Genomic DNA, 13021 nt, shown 5'->3' with positions numbered 1-13021 from the left:
GTGAAACCATCTGGTCCTGGGCTTTTCATTTTGGGGAGCTGTTTAATGACAGTTTCAATCTCTTTACTTGTGATTGGTTTGTTGAAGTCTTTGAATTCTTCTAGTGGCAGTGTAGGTTGTTTGTACATTCCTAGGAATTTTTCAATTTCATATACATTGTCTAGTTTTTTAGCATAAAATTGTTCATAGTATCCTCTTATGATCTCCCTTATTTCTGTGGGGTCAGTAATAAGGTTCCCCTTTTCATTTTTTGCTTCATTTATTTGCATCTTCTATCTTTTTTTCTTAGTCAGTCTAGCCAAGAGTTTGTCAATTTTGTTAATCTTCCTGAAAAACAAACTTTTGGTTTTGTTAATTTTCTCTATTGCTTTTTTGTTCTCAATTTCATTTATTTCTGCTCTCATCTTTGTTATTTTATTCCTTCTTCTTTCTTTAGGATTAGCTTGCTGTTCTTTTTCTAGTTCCTCCAGCTGTGTAGTTAGGTAATTGATTTCAGCTCTTTCTGCTTTTTCTAATGTAAGCATTAAGAGCTATAAAATTTCCTCTCAGCACTGCCCTCACAGCATCCCATAGATTCTGATATGTTGTATTCTTATAGTCATCCATCTCAAGATATATATTGATTTCTCTTGAAATTTCTTCTTTGACCCACTGATTACTTAAGAGTGTGTTGTTTAATCTCCATATATATGTGAATTTTCCCTTTATTTGCTGCATGTTGATTTCCAGCTTTACTCCATTATGATCAAAGAAAGTTATTTGTATAATTTCAATTTTGTTGAATTTATTGAGATCTGCTTTGTGTCCCAACATATGGTCTATCCTGGAGAAATATCCATGAGCACGTTAATTTATATCCTACAATTTTGGGTTCCAATGTTCTATATATGTCTATTAGGTTTAGTCCATTTATCATATTATTCAAGCACTCTGTTTTTTTATTGATCTTCTGCCCAGATGTTCTATCCAGTGCTGAAAGTGGTGTATTGAAGTCTCCAACTATTATTGCAGAAATGTCTATTTCTCCCTTCAGTTTTCCAGTGTTTGTCTCATGCATCTTGGGACATCATTGTTAGGTGAATATTTATGATTTTTATTGCTTCCTGGTGAATTATCCCTTTTATTAATATGTAATGACCTTCCTTGTCTCTTATAACAGTTTTGCCTTTAAAGTCTGTATCATCTGATATAAGTATAGCTACCCCAGCTTTTTTTCTTTCTTTCTTTCTTTTTTTTTTTTTTGTTACTACATGTGTGGAATATCTTTTTCCAACCTTTCACTTTCAATTTATTGGTATCCTTGGATCTAAGATGAGTCTCTTGCAGACAATATATAGATGGCTTATATTTTCTTATCCATTCTGCCAGTCTGCATCTTTTAATTGAGGGGTTTAATCCATTAACATTCAATGTTATTACTGTAAAGGCAGTCTTATTTCATCCATTTTTGATCTTTGTGTTTTGTCTGTCATTTTATATTTGGCACTTTTAGTTACTGTTACTGATATAGTTGTCATTTCTAGACTCTCTTCCAGGCCTCTCTCTCCTGTCTTTTCTTTTCAGGCTGAAACACTCCCTTTAATATTTCTTGCAAAGCTGATCTTTTTGTCATAAACTCTCTCAGTTTCTGTTTATCTGTAAATATTCCAATCTCACCCTCATTTTTGAAACAATCTTGCTGGGTATAAAATCTTTGGCTGACAGTTTTTCCTTCTGCAGTATCTTAAATATATCATACCACTGCCTTCTTGCTTCCATGGTTTCTGATGAGAAATCAGCACTTAATCTTATTGGGTATCCCTTATATGCTATGCATTGCTTTTCCTTTGCTGTTCTCAGAATTTTCTCTTTGTCTCAGGCATTTGACATTCTGATTAGTATGTGTCTCAGAGTTGGTCTATTTGGATTTTTTTGGATGGAAGTACATTGTGCTTCCTGAACATGGATATCTATGTCCTTCAATAGGGTTGGGAAATTTTCCACCATTATTTATTCAAATATTCTTTCTGCCCCTTTTCCCTTCTCTTTTCCTCCTGGGACACCCATGACACATATGTTTGCACATCTCTTGCTGCCATGTAGTTCCCTGAGACCCTGTTCAATTTTTTTCTATTCTTCACTTCATCTGTTCTTTTGTTTTTTCACTTTTGGAGGCCACATCTTTGAACTCACCAATCCATTCTTCTGCTTCCTCAAATCTGCTATTATATGCCTTCAGTGTATTTTTAATTTCATTTATTGTACCTTTCATTCCCATAAGGTCTGCTGCTTTTCTCTGTATGCTTTCAAAATTTTCTTTGTGCTCATCCAGTGTCGTCTTAATATCCTTAATCTCTTTAGCCATCTCGTTGAATTTATTAAGATTTGTTTGAACATCTAAGATTAGTTGTCTCAACTCCTTTATGCCATCTGCAGGCTTATCTTCTTCCTTTAATTGGGCCATCTCTTCCTGTTCCTTGGTATGGACTGTAATTTTTTGTTGGCAGTTCCACATCTGCTTGCTAGATGTATTTTTTCTGGGTGCAGTTTCTACCATTAGTTTAGGAATTTCTTATCTTTTCTCCCTTGCTGGTTGTGTAGTAGGAGCCAAGGATATAGTTGATGCTGTAAGCTGTTGAGGCTGAAGCTGCCCCCCTTGCCCCAAGAAGTGATGAAAAGCTTCTCCTACCTTTCTCCTCTGTCAAAGGTAGGGACAGAGCTGTAGCTGTGTATAATAATCCCAGTTGGGTACAAGACTGTCTGTACTCACCTGGAGACACTGATGAAGCATCACACCCCTTCCTCCCCTAACTTAGGCAGGGATTGAGCTATAGTTTTGGTCAGCAGTCTATGCTGTGTGGGTCCAAAATGACCACAGGTAAACTCATGTATTACCAGACCCTCTTTCTGCCAGGAGTGGGAATGTACCCTCTGGAATACTCAACAATCTAATCTCTGTAGGCCAAATATGCCTTCAGTTGCCCTAAGAGGTTTAGGGGGTACTCTCCCTTCTGCCTTTTAGGGGATGGGAACAGAATCACAAATGCTCAACAGTTCAGTCCTGTCAGCTGAAAGTACCCACCATTGCCCAGGGAGGCTGAGGAATCACCAGCTCTCTCCTATCCTATTGGGTGGTAGGAGTGGTTCTATCAGTGCTCAATGATTCAATCCCTTTAGACTGAGAATACCTGCTGTTGCCTGGAGAGGTTGAGGAAACACCAACTCCCTTCTATCCTCTTAAGGCATGGGATTGCATCCAAAGGCACTCAACAGTTCAGTCCCTGTTGGCTGAAACTACCCACAATTGTCCAGAGAGGATGTGAAGACACCAAACCCTCCTATCCTATTGGGGGTGGGGGTGGATTCATAGGTATACAGTAGTCAAGTCCATGCTGGCTGAAGGTCTGCTGTTGCTCAAAAAGGCTGTGGAAAGACCAGCCCCCTTCCTTCCTATTGGGGGGTGAGGGTGCATCCACAAGTACCCACCAGAACAGGCTGTGTGGGCCAAAAGCACCTGCAGATACCCAAAGAGGCTGGGCAACCACTGTCCATCTCTTGTCCTATTGGGGATAGAAGTGGAGGCACAGGTGCCCAACAGTCAGACTTGTGCAGCTCAAAGCTGTTGCCCTGAGAGACTGAGGCAACATCAGCCCCCTCCTATCCTGTTTGGGGATAGAGGTGAAGATGAACTCAAAGGCACTCAACAAATCTGTGTGGGCTGAAACTCCTGCCATTGCCCAGAGAGGCCGAGGATACCCAGCTCCTCTCCTATTCTCATGGGGTGCAGGGATGCAGCCCCAGGTGTCTGACTATTCAGGCTTTGACAGTGGAGAGCACTTGCAGTTGCCTGGAGAGGCTGATGCAGGTTCTGCCAGCTACCTTTCCACTGGAGGTGGGGCTAGAGCCTAGGCCAGGGTTGCAGTCTGATCTTCGTGAAACAAAACCTATCCCTAACTTCACTGGATTTCAGTCAGCTTGGCTTCCTCTCATGCTAGGGGTGAGGGGGGGGGGTGTGGAGTCAAAATGGCTACTGAACTTTCCCACTTGGACACACTCAGACCCCATCTGTCTCTAAGATTATACTTTAGCCAGCCAAGTCCACTAATTAGTAGCTGAGGTTAGTGAACACCTGTTTCTCTCTCCACTGTTTATGGGAAATGGAACTTCCAACTCCAGCCACAGAATAGCTCCTGAGGTGGCTTGCTCCCCTAGAGTAGGATAGACACCAGCCCCTATGGCATGGCTTGCAGCTTCCCAGAGAGGTGGTACAACACTGCCCCCCCCCCCCAGCTTCTTCCATGCTGGAGGTGGGACTGGGGTTTAGGCTAGACCTGCAATCCAACCTGGGAGGAGGGAAGCCGGGACTTACGAGCACTATGATTTTCAGTCAATGCCACTTCCCCTCCTGCTTGGGGCAGAGTCAGAATGGGGCCACCAGCTTCCCTCTGACCTAGACAGGCTCAAAATTTAGTTGTTCCTAGGATTCTACTTCAGCTTTCTGAATCCACTAATCAGTAGCTGAAGTTGGTGCCACAACATGTTTGCCTCCCATTTTTATTGGGGGATATGGAACTTACAACTCCAACCATGGAATAGCTCCCAAAGTGGCTTGCACACCATGGGCACTGACCTCTGTGGTGTGGAGTGCTCTACTCATGATTCCTCTGTGCAAATGGGTAGTCTCCTCCTTCCACACTGTAAAGGATGTTGCAGGATACTCCTCTGACCTGGGTCCTCCAAAAGGTGCTTTAGGTAGCTCTGGGTGACCACCAAATACCCTGTTTCACGAGCTGACTCCAGGAGCTCCTTACTCTAATGCCATCTTGGCTTCCTCCATCACTTTTTATTGAGTTCTTCCTTATTTTTTGGCACTAAATGTGCTGCAGGCTCATTTATATATTCCATACTTCAGCCCTAGAATCTGCCATTTTGCATGGAATCCTGGTTTCTTTTACTGAGAATGGTATTTGAAGCTAAGATATATTTATGGGTATGTTTGTTAATGGTATGCCATTGATTCTAGGCTTTCTTGGTAGACAATGCAAAGAAACCCCCTCTTGGATACCAGTGTGTGCATATTCAGATATCTCTAATTATTTCCTTACTACCTATCAATATCAATCTTAAGCTAATTAGGAGTTCATCCTAATGTGATCCTAATCCTGTGCCACTCAGATGATTTTCACCTTCTTCCTTTGCTTATCTATAACCTCCCACTCAGATAGTGGTTATGGCTCTTATCATCCTATATTCATTTATTTATTTGTTCAGTCATTATGTATAAGTAAAGTGGTTTCAAAATCATTAACTACTTTGTTGAGAAATAACTTTATTTGTAATTCTTTAGTTTTGAAGTTTTGGTCTTTTCCAATGGTACCGAGGTGAGATCCTCTTTTTCCTAGTTTCCTTCTATGTGGTTATGTCATGTATTTATAATGCAGTTAAATTATTTTATCACAATGTACTTTCCATTTTTGAATGCCCCACTCTCACAGTTGATTTTTAAAAATTCAGATACATTAAGGTTTAATTTTTATACTGTAAAATTCTGCAGATTTTGAAAAATGGCTAGTGTTAAGTTTCTACCACTAGAATGAAATACAGAATATTTTCTCTGCCATAAAAATTCTCTTTGCTTTCCATAGTCAGCCCACTCCTCTCCCCAAACCTGAATCTTTTTTCTTATTTTATAATTTTTCCTTTACTAGAATGTTATATAAATGGAATCCTATGATATGTAGCATTCTCAGATTGACTTCTTCATTTGACAATATGCACCTAAAATTTAGCCATGTGATTACAAGGATTAAAAACTCATTTGTTTTGATTGTCAAGTATTATGGATATACCTAATTTTGTTTATCTGTTCCCTTAAAGAAGGACATTTAAGTCACAGTTTTTGGTGATTATATAGAAAGCTACTTTAAATATTCATATGAAGCCTTTTGCATGCATATACATTTTCAAATGCATTAGGTTAATACGTAGGAGCATGGTTGCTTGCTCTTATGGTAAATCTTTGTTTTGTTTTATAAGAAAATGCCAAACTGTTTTCTAAAGTGACCTACTATTTCATATACCCACCAGTGATCAAGAGTTACTGTTACCCCATATCTTTGTTAGCATGTGGTATTGTGAGGTAATTTTTTCTTTGTTTGATTTTAATTCTTTTTTTTAAAGCCATACATATTTCCCTAGTGACAAATGATGTCGAATATCATTTCATGCCCTATTAGATGACTTCATATCTGCTTTGGTGATATGTCTTCAGTTATATTTTAATTTGGTGATCCTAGTCTTTCTGTGGATTTAGACAGAATTTTCTTTACAGTTTAGTATCTATGAGTTACATACAACCAATATAAATATAATTAATGTGTGTTTGTTCCAGTGGGGCTGGGTTCAGTTAAACCTTAGTCTTTATTCAATTGAGAATGCAATAACTACAACTTTATTTTCTTTTCAGAAGACATTAAAGTCTACACTGACATTTCACATTCTTTCTCCTTACATCTAGGTCTCAGATCTTAAATATTGCACAAATAAGAGACAACATCTCCACAAAAAAAGGAAACACTTTGCAGGCATTTGCTGAGTAGTCCAGGATTGCTCAGCTTTAGAGAGCCATCAGAGAAGTTTTAATTCTCTCCCTGATCCCCTCCTCAGGGCACTTTGGAGCAGATCAGCACCACTTTTGTGGATCCTTGGCCTGTTTGGTTGGGAAAGACTGACTTGGGCAATTCTTTTCTAGGGAGTCCTCCTCCCAGAATTTGCCCTCCAAGCAAAAGAAACTTGAGACAATAAAAGGAGTATTAAAAAAATCTATATAGGCACACAATCTAGGAAAAATGCTTGCCCACTTCAGGAACCTGGGAGAAGGAGGTATCTTTGTTGAGAAACACTGGGGACAACCAAACTCCTGTAAATAATAAAACTCCAAAGGAACTAACAAGCAAAATATTGGGGTAAAACACAGGCCCAGAGAGACAAGGAAAACCCTGTACACTGCATTCAACTTTGGCAGACCTTCCTAATAGAAGAGTTGAAGCTCAAGAAAATAACTGTCCTATCACCAACTGGTCACCAACCAAGAAAGAGATGTCTAAAGAATACATCCCAGAGTTAACATTAAAATATTAGAATGAACAGTATACAAGAAAAGATTAAAAGAACACATAAAGAAAAAGGAAATGAGGGTCCATTCAAAGGAAGATAATATAAATACAAAAAAACAAATAAACAAAAACCAAAAATGAAACACCAATGAAGAATACAAGAATATGGACATACCAAACAAAGACTTAAAAAAAAAAAAAGATATTGAAAATGCTCAAGGAGGTTAAGGAAAAAAATGGATATTTAATGGATATTAAAAAACAATGAAAGAGCAATATGAGAGTATAAGTAAAGAGATAGAAAAATTTAAAAGGCAGTAAACAGAAATACAGGAGTTGACAATCACAGTACCTGAGATGAAAAATATCCAGGAGTGTTTCAAGAGCAGATTGGAAGTGTCCAAAGAAAGAAAGTGGACTTGATGACAAGATATTCTGAGATGACTCAAACAGAAAAGCAGAAAGAAAAAGAATGTTAAATCAAAAATAGCCTAAGACAACAATGGGACCACAACCAGTACACCAATATATGCATTGTGGAACCCCAGGAGGTTTAGAAAAAAGGGACAGAAGGCATAGTCAAAGGAATAATGACAGGGAACTTCACAAGCTTAGCAAAAGACAGGAATATGCACATTCGAGATCATCATAGAAGACTTAGCAGGATAAACATGAAGAAAAATACATCCTATCATATACTGATTATATGTGCAAATGCAAAGGAAAAGGAGAATCTTCTGAAAGCTGCCAGAGAAAAGCAGCTTGTGATATAAAGGGGTCCCAATTACTTTTAGTGCTAATTTCTCACCAGAAACCATGGAGGCAAGAAGGCAGTGGGTTAAAAGTATTGCAGGGACAGATGCTAGACATGATACATCCTGCCATAAACTACTGAGTGTACTGGGGGAGAGTGTAAAGTATAATCCATGTGGTTCAGCAGTTCTCCAAAATGTATTCACCAAATGCAATGAATGTGCCACCATGATGAGGGAGGATGTTGATGTGGGAGGAGTGGGGGAGTGTATGTGGGAACCTCTTATATTTTATAAAGTAACATTTTTTGTGATTTATGTATCTTTAAAAAAAGAAAAGTTAATAAAAATAAATAAATAAAACTTATTCAAAAAAGAAAAAAAGAGTACAGGGCTTGAGTGATACAATGAAACAATTAGACCCAATAGACATTTGCAGAACACTGCACCTGACAAAACAGAATGTATATTCTTCTGGACTGTACATGGGTAGACCATATATTGAGTCACTAAAGAAGTCTCAACAAATTCAAGAATATTGAAATCATATCCTGTATATCCTCTGACTACAACTGAGTAAAGCTAGAAATTAATAACAGAGGGAGAAATGGAAAATTCACAAATACATGGAAATTAAACAGCATGCTCTTAAACAACCAATAGAATAAAGAGTAAATCAGAAATGAAATTAAGAAATATCTTGAGGAAAATGAAAATGAAAATACAGCATACCAAAATTTATGGGATGCAGCATTGGCAGTGCTGAGATGGAAATTTATAGCTCTAAATGCTTACTGTATCAGTCTGTCAAAGGGGTGCTAATGCAAAGTACCAGAAATCTGTTGGCTTTTATAAAGGGCATTTATTTGGGGTAAATGTTTTCTGTTACAAGGTTCTAAAGAGTCTAACTCAAGGTTGTTTTCTCAACAAAGTCATTTGCCACATGTTGAAGCAAAATGGTCACTGAAGTCTGCAAGCCTTCCCCACCTGGCTTTCTTTCTCTCAGCTGCAGGGTCATAGGACTTATCTCTCAAGGCTTCCTCTCTCTCCTGGGATAGTTCTTATTTATTTCTGGGCCTTCTATATCAGTCTTGACTCTCCTCCCAGGTCAGCTGCAAACTATCAGGCAAATGTCTCACCTCTCCCTTGGGTCCCAGGATCAGAATTGATGGAGCTCTCTCTCTTGCCATGTCTTTAATGAGTGTCCATTTATAACAGCACAACAAGGGGGTGGGAACTCACCCTTAGTATGTTTTGTGGTCAAATCAAAGCCCTAATCATAACAAGTAATTTAACCAAGGGCCCCTCAAGTGAATCCAATATAATCAAAGGGTTATCACACCCTGAAAAACAGATTAGTTTACAAGCATAATATTTTCTCTTTTAGGGATTCATAAAACAATCTCAAATTGTCACAAATACATTAAGAGAGAAGAAAGAAGTCAAATCTGAGACCTAACCTCAAAATTGGAAGAATTAGAAAAAGAAGAGCAAACTAAAACCAAAATGAACAAAAGAAAGGAAATAACAAAGATTAGAATAGAGATAGATATAGAAGAAGAAAAATAATCAAGAAAATCAACAAATCCAAAAGTTGGTTCTTTGAAAAGATCAATTAAAGCAATGAGCTTTCAGCTAGACTGACAAAGAAAAAGAGAGGATGAAAATAACAAAACCCAGAAATGAACTGGGGGCATTTTACCAATCTCACTGAAAGAAAGCAGACTATAAGAGGGTACTATGATCAAATGTATGCCAATAAATTAGATGACCTAGGTTAAATGGAGACATTTTTAGAAACACAGAAACTGCTACATTGTCTCAAGAAGGAATAGAGTATTGCAAAAAGCCAATTAATAGGAAAGAGATTGAATCAGTAATAAAAATCTCCTAACAAAGAAAAACCCAGAATCACAGGACTTCATGGGGGAATTCTACAAACATTATGAGAAGACTTAACTCTAATTCTGCTCAAAGAAAAGTTGAAGAGGAAGCACATTCTGAAACTCATTCTATGAGGCCAACATCACCTCATACCAAAGTCAGATATACCACCGGAAAAACAAAAGTAGACTAGTATTTCTCATGAATATACATGCAAAAATCATCAGCAAAATGTTAGCAAACTTCATCCAATATATTAAAAGAATTATATACCAAGATCAGGTGGGATTTACCCTTGGTAAGCTAGATTGGTTCAACCTAAGAAAATCAATTAATGGAATACACCACATTAGTATTTTGAAAGGGAAAAATGCATAATCATCTCAATTGATGCAGATAAGGAATTTCACAAAATATATTACCCATTTTTGATTAACAAAAGACATTTGGAACACTAGGAATAGAAGGAAACTTTCTCAAGATGATAAAGGGTATATATTAAAAGCCATGGCTAACATCCAACTTAATAGTGAAAACTGAAAGCTTTCCCCTTAAGATCAGAAACTAGACAAGGATGCCCACCGTCACCAACGTATTCAACATTGTATTGGAAGTTTTTACCAGATCAGTTAGGCAAGAAAAAGAGAAAAAAAGCATCCGAATTGGAAAGGAAGAAGTAAAACTTTTCCTGTATGCAAATAATATGATCCTATTCACAGAAAATACTGAAATTACACAACAAAGCTCCTACATCTAATATGAATTCAACAAAGTGGTGGGGTACAAATCCAACCCCCAAAATCAATAGTGTTTCTATCCATAAGCAATGAGCAATTGGAAGAAGAAATCAAGAAAAAAAATCCATTTACAATAACAACTAAAAGATTAAGATACCTAAGAATAAATGTAACCAAGGATGCAAAGATCTTGTACACAGAAAATTACAAAATGTTTCTAAACAAAATTAAAGATATAAATAAATGGAAGGACATACTTAGTTCATGGATTGGAAGAGCAAATACTGTTAAGATGTCAATATCACCAAAAGCAATTTATAGATTCAATGGAATCCCAATCAAAATTCCAACAATTTTCTTTGATAAAATGTAAAAGCCAATCATTACATTTGTGTGGAAGATGGAATTTCAGCCCTCTATCAATTGCAAGTAGAGTAGGCACTAAAATCCTGAAGATTAAGGAATGAAAAATCATAAGGGGGGAATGTATCTATAGAATAAAGTAACTTATTATTATTCTAATAATGGAAAAACTTGTAACACTGACATAAGGACAGTTGTCACCAGAGCTTTGAAGGGAGGGAGAGGGAAGAATAGGAGTAGCATGGGGCATTTTGGGGACATTGGAATTGTTCTGCATGATATTGCAATGATATATACAGGCCATTATACATTTTCTCAAAACCTATACAATTGTCTGGTGCTATGTGTAAATCTATAGACCATGGTTAGTAGCAATGCTTCAATATTTGGTCATCAATTGTAACAAATGTACCACACTAAAGGAAATAGCTGTTAATGAGGGAAAGTGTAGATTACATTTATGTAATCTAAATCTTCCTTAAAAGTAAAGATTATTTTTATGAAAAAAATAATTTTTATTAAAAAGTATATAAAAATTTAGAAAAACTTATTTGGAATGGTAAGGGACTCTTAATAATTAAAGTCATCCTATAAAAAAGAAGAATGAAATTGGAGGACTCACACTTCCTTATTTTAAAACTTATTGCACAGCCACAGTAATCAAACACCACAGTATTGGCAAAAGGACAGATATATAGACCAATGGAATAGGACTGAGAACTCAGAAGTCAACCCTAATATTTATGGCCAACTCATATTTTACAAGATGGCAAAGATCATGCAATTGGAAAATAATAGTCTCTTCAAAAAATGCCACTGGGAAAACTGTATTTCCCTTTGCAAAGGAAAAGGAGGACCCTACCTCACCATATGCAAAAATTAACTCCAAATGGACCAAGGGCTTTAGAATAGATAGGGCTTGAACTTTCAAAATCCTGGAACAGAATGTACAGAAGCATCTTCAGGATTTTGCTATAGGCAATGATTTCTTAGACTTTACACCCAAAACACAAGCAACCATGGGAAAAGTAGATAAATGGGACCTCATTAAAATTAAAAAATTTTTATCCTCTAAGGACTTTATCATGGAAGTAAATGAAAACCTAAACAATTGGAGAAAATATTTTGAAACCATGAAAAAGAGAAATAATTAATATCCAGAATATATAAAGAAATATTGCACCTTTTCAACAAAAAGAAAAACAACCTAATTAAGAATAGGCAAAAGACTTGAAAAGATCCTCAAAATAACAAGGCACCAGGGAAATACAAATCAAAAACATGACGAAATAACATTTCACACCATTGGAATGGCTGCTATTTAAAAAAAAGAAAGAAAAAAATCGCAAGTCTTGAAGAGGATTCTGAGAAATGGACACACTCACTCTTTCGTTGCTGTTGGCAACATAAAATTGTACAGCCACTGTAGAAGACAGTTTGGCGGTTCCTCAGAAATCTAAGTATAGAACGACCACTGACCTGGCAATCCCACTACTATGTAGATACCCAAAAGAATTGAAAGCAGGGACTTGAATAGATAGGTGCACACCAGTGTTCATAATAGCATTATTCACAATTGTCAAAAGATGGAAGCAACTCAAGTGTCTATTGACCTATAAATGGATAAATAAAATGTCTTATACACCTACAATGGAATATTAGTCAGCCATCAAAAGGAATGCAGTCCTGATGCATGTGAGAGCATGGATGAATCTTGAAGACATCATGTTGAGTGAAATAAGTCAGACACAAAGGGATAGAGGGGAAGTGGACTTGGCCCAATGGATAGGGCATCTGCCTACCATATGGGAGGTACATGGTTCAAACCCCCAGCCTCCCTGACCTGTGTGGAGCTGGTCCATGTGCAGTGCTGATGTGTGCAAGGAGTGCTGTACCACACAGGGGTGTCCCTCGCATAGGGGAGCCCCACACGCACGGAGTGCGCCCTGTAAGGAAAGCCACCTAGCGTGAAATAAAGTGCAGCCTGCCCAAGAATGGCACTGCACACACGGAGACCTGACACAACAGAATGATGCAACTAAAAGAAACACAGATTCCTGGTCCCACTGATAAGGATAGAAGCAGTCACAGAAGAGCACACAGCAAATGGCCACAGAGAGAAGACGACTGATGATGGAGGGAAGGGGAGAGAAATAAATAAATAATAAATCTTTAAAAAAGGGATATTGAG

The sequence above is a fragment of the Dasypus novemcinctus genome, chromosome 7 (genome assembly GCF_030445035.2).
Source record: "Dasypus novemcinctus isolate mDasNov1 chromosome 7, mDasNov1.1.hap2, whole genome shotgun sequence".
Classification (NCBI taxonomy): Eukaryota; Metazoa; Chordata; class Mammalia; order Cingulata; family Dasypodidae; genus Dasypus; species Dasypus novemcinctus.
This window is presented reverse-complemented; position numbering follows the sequence as displayed.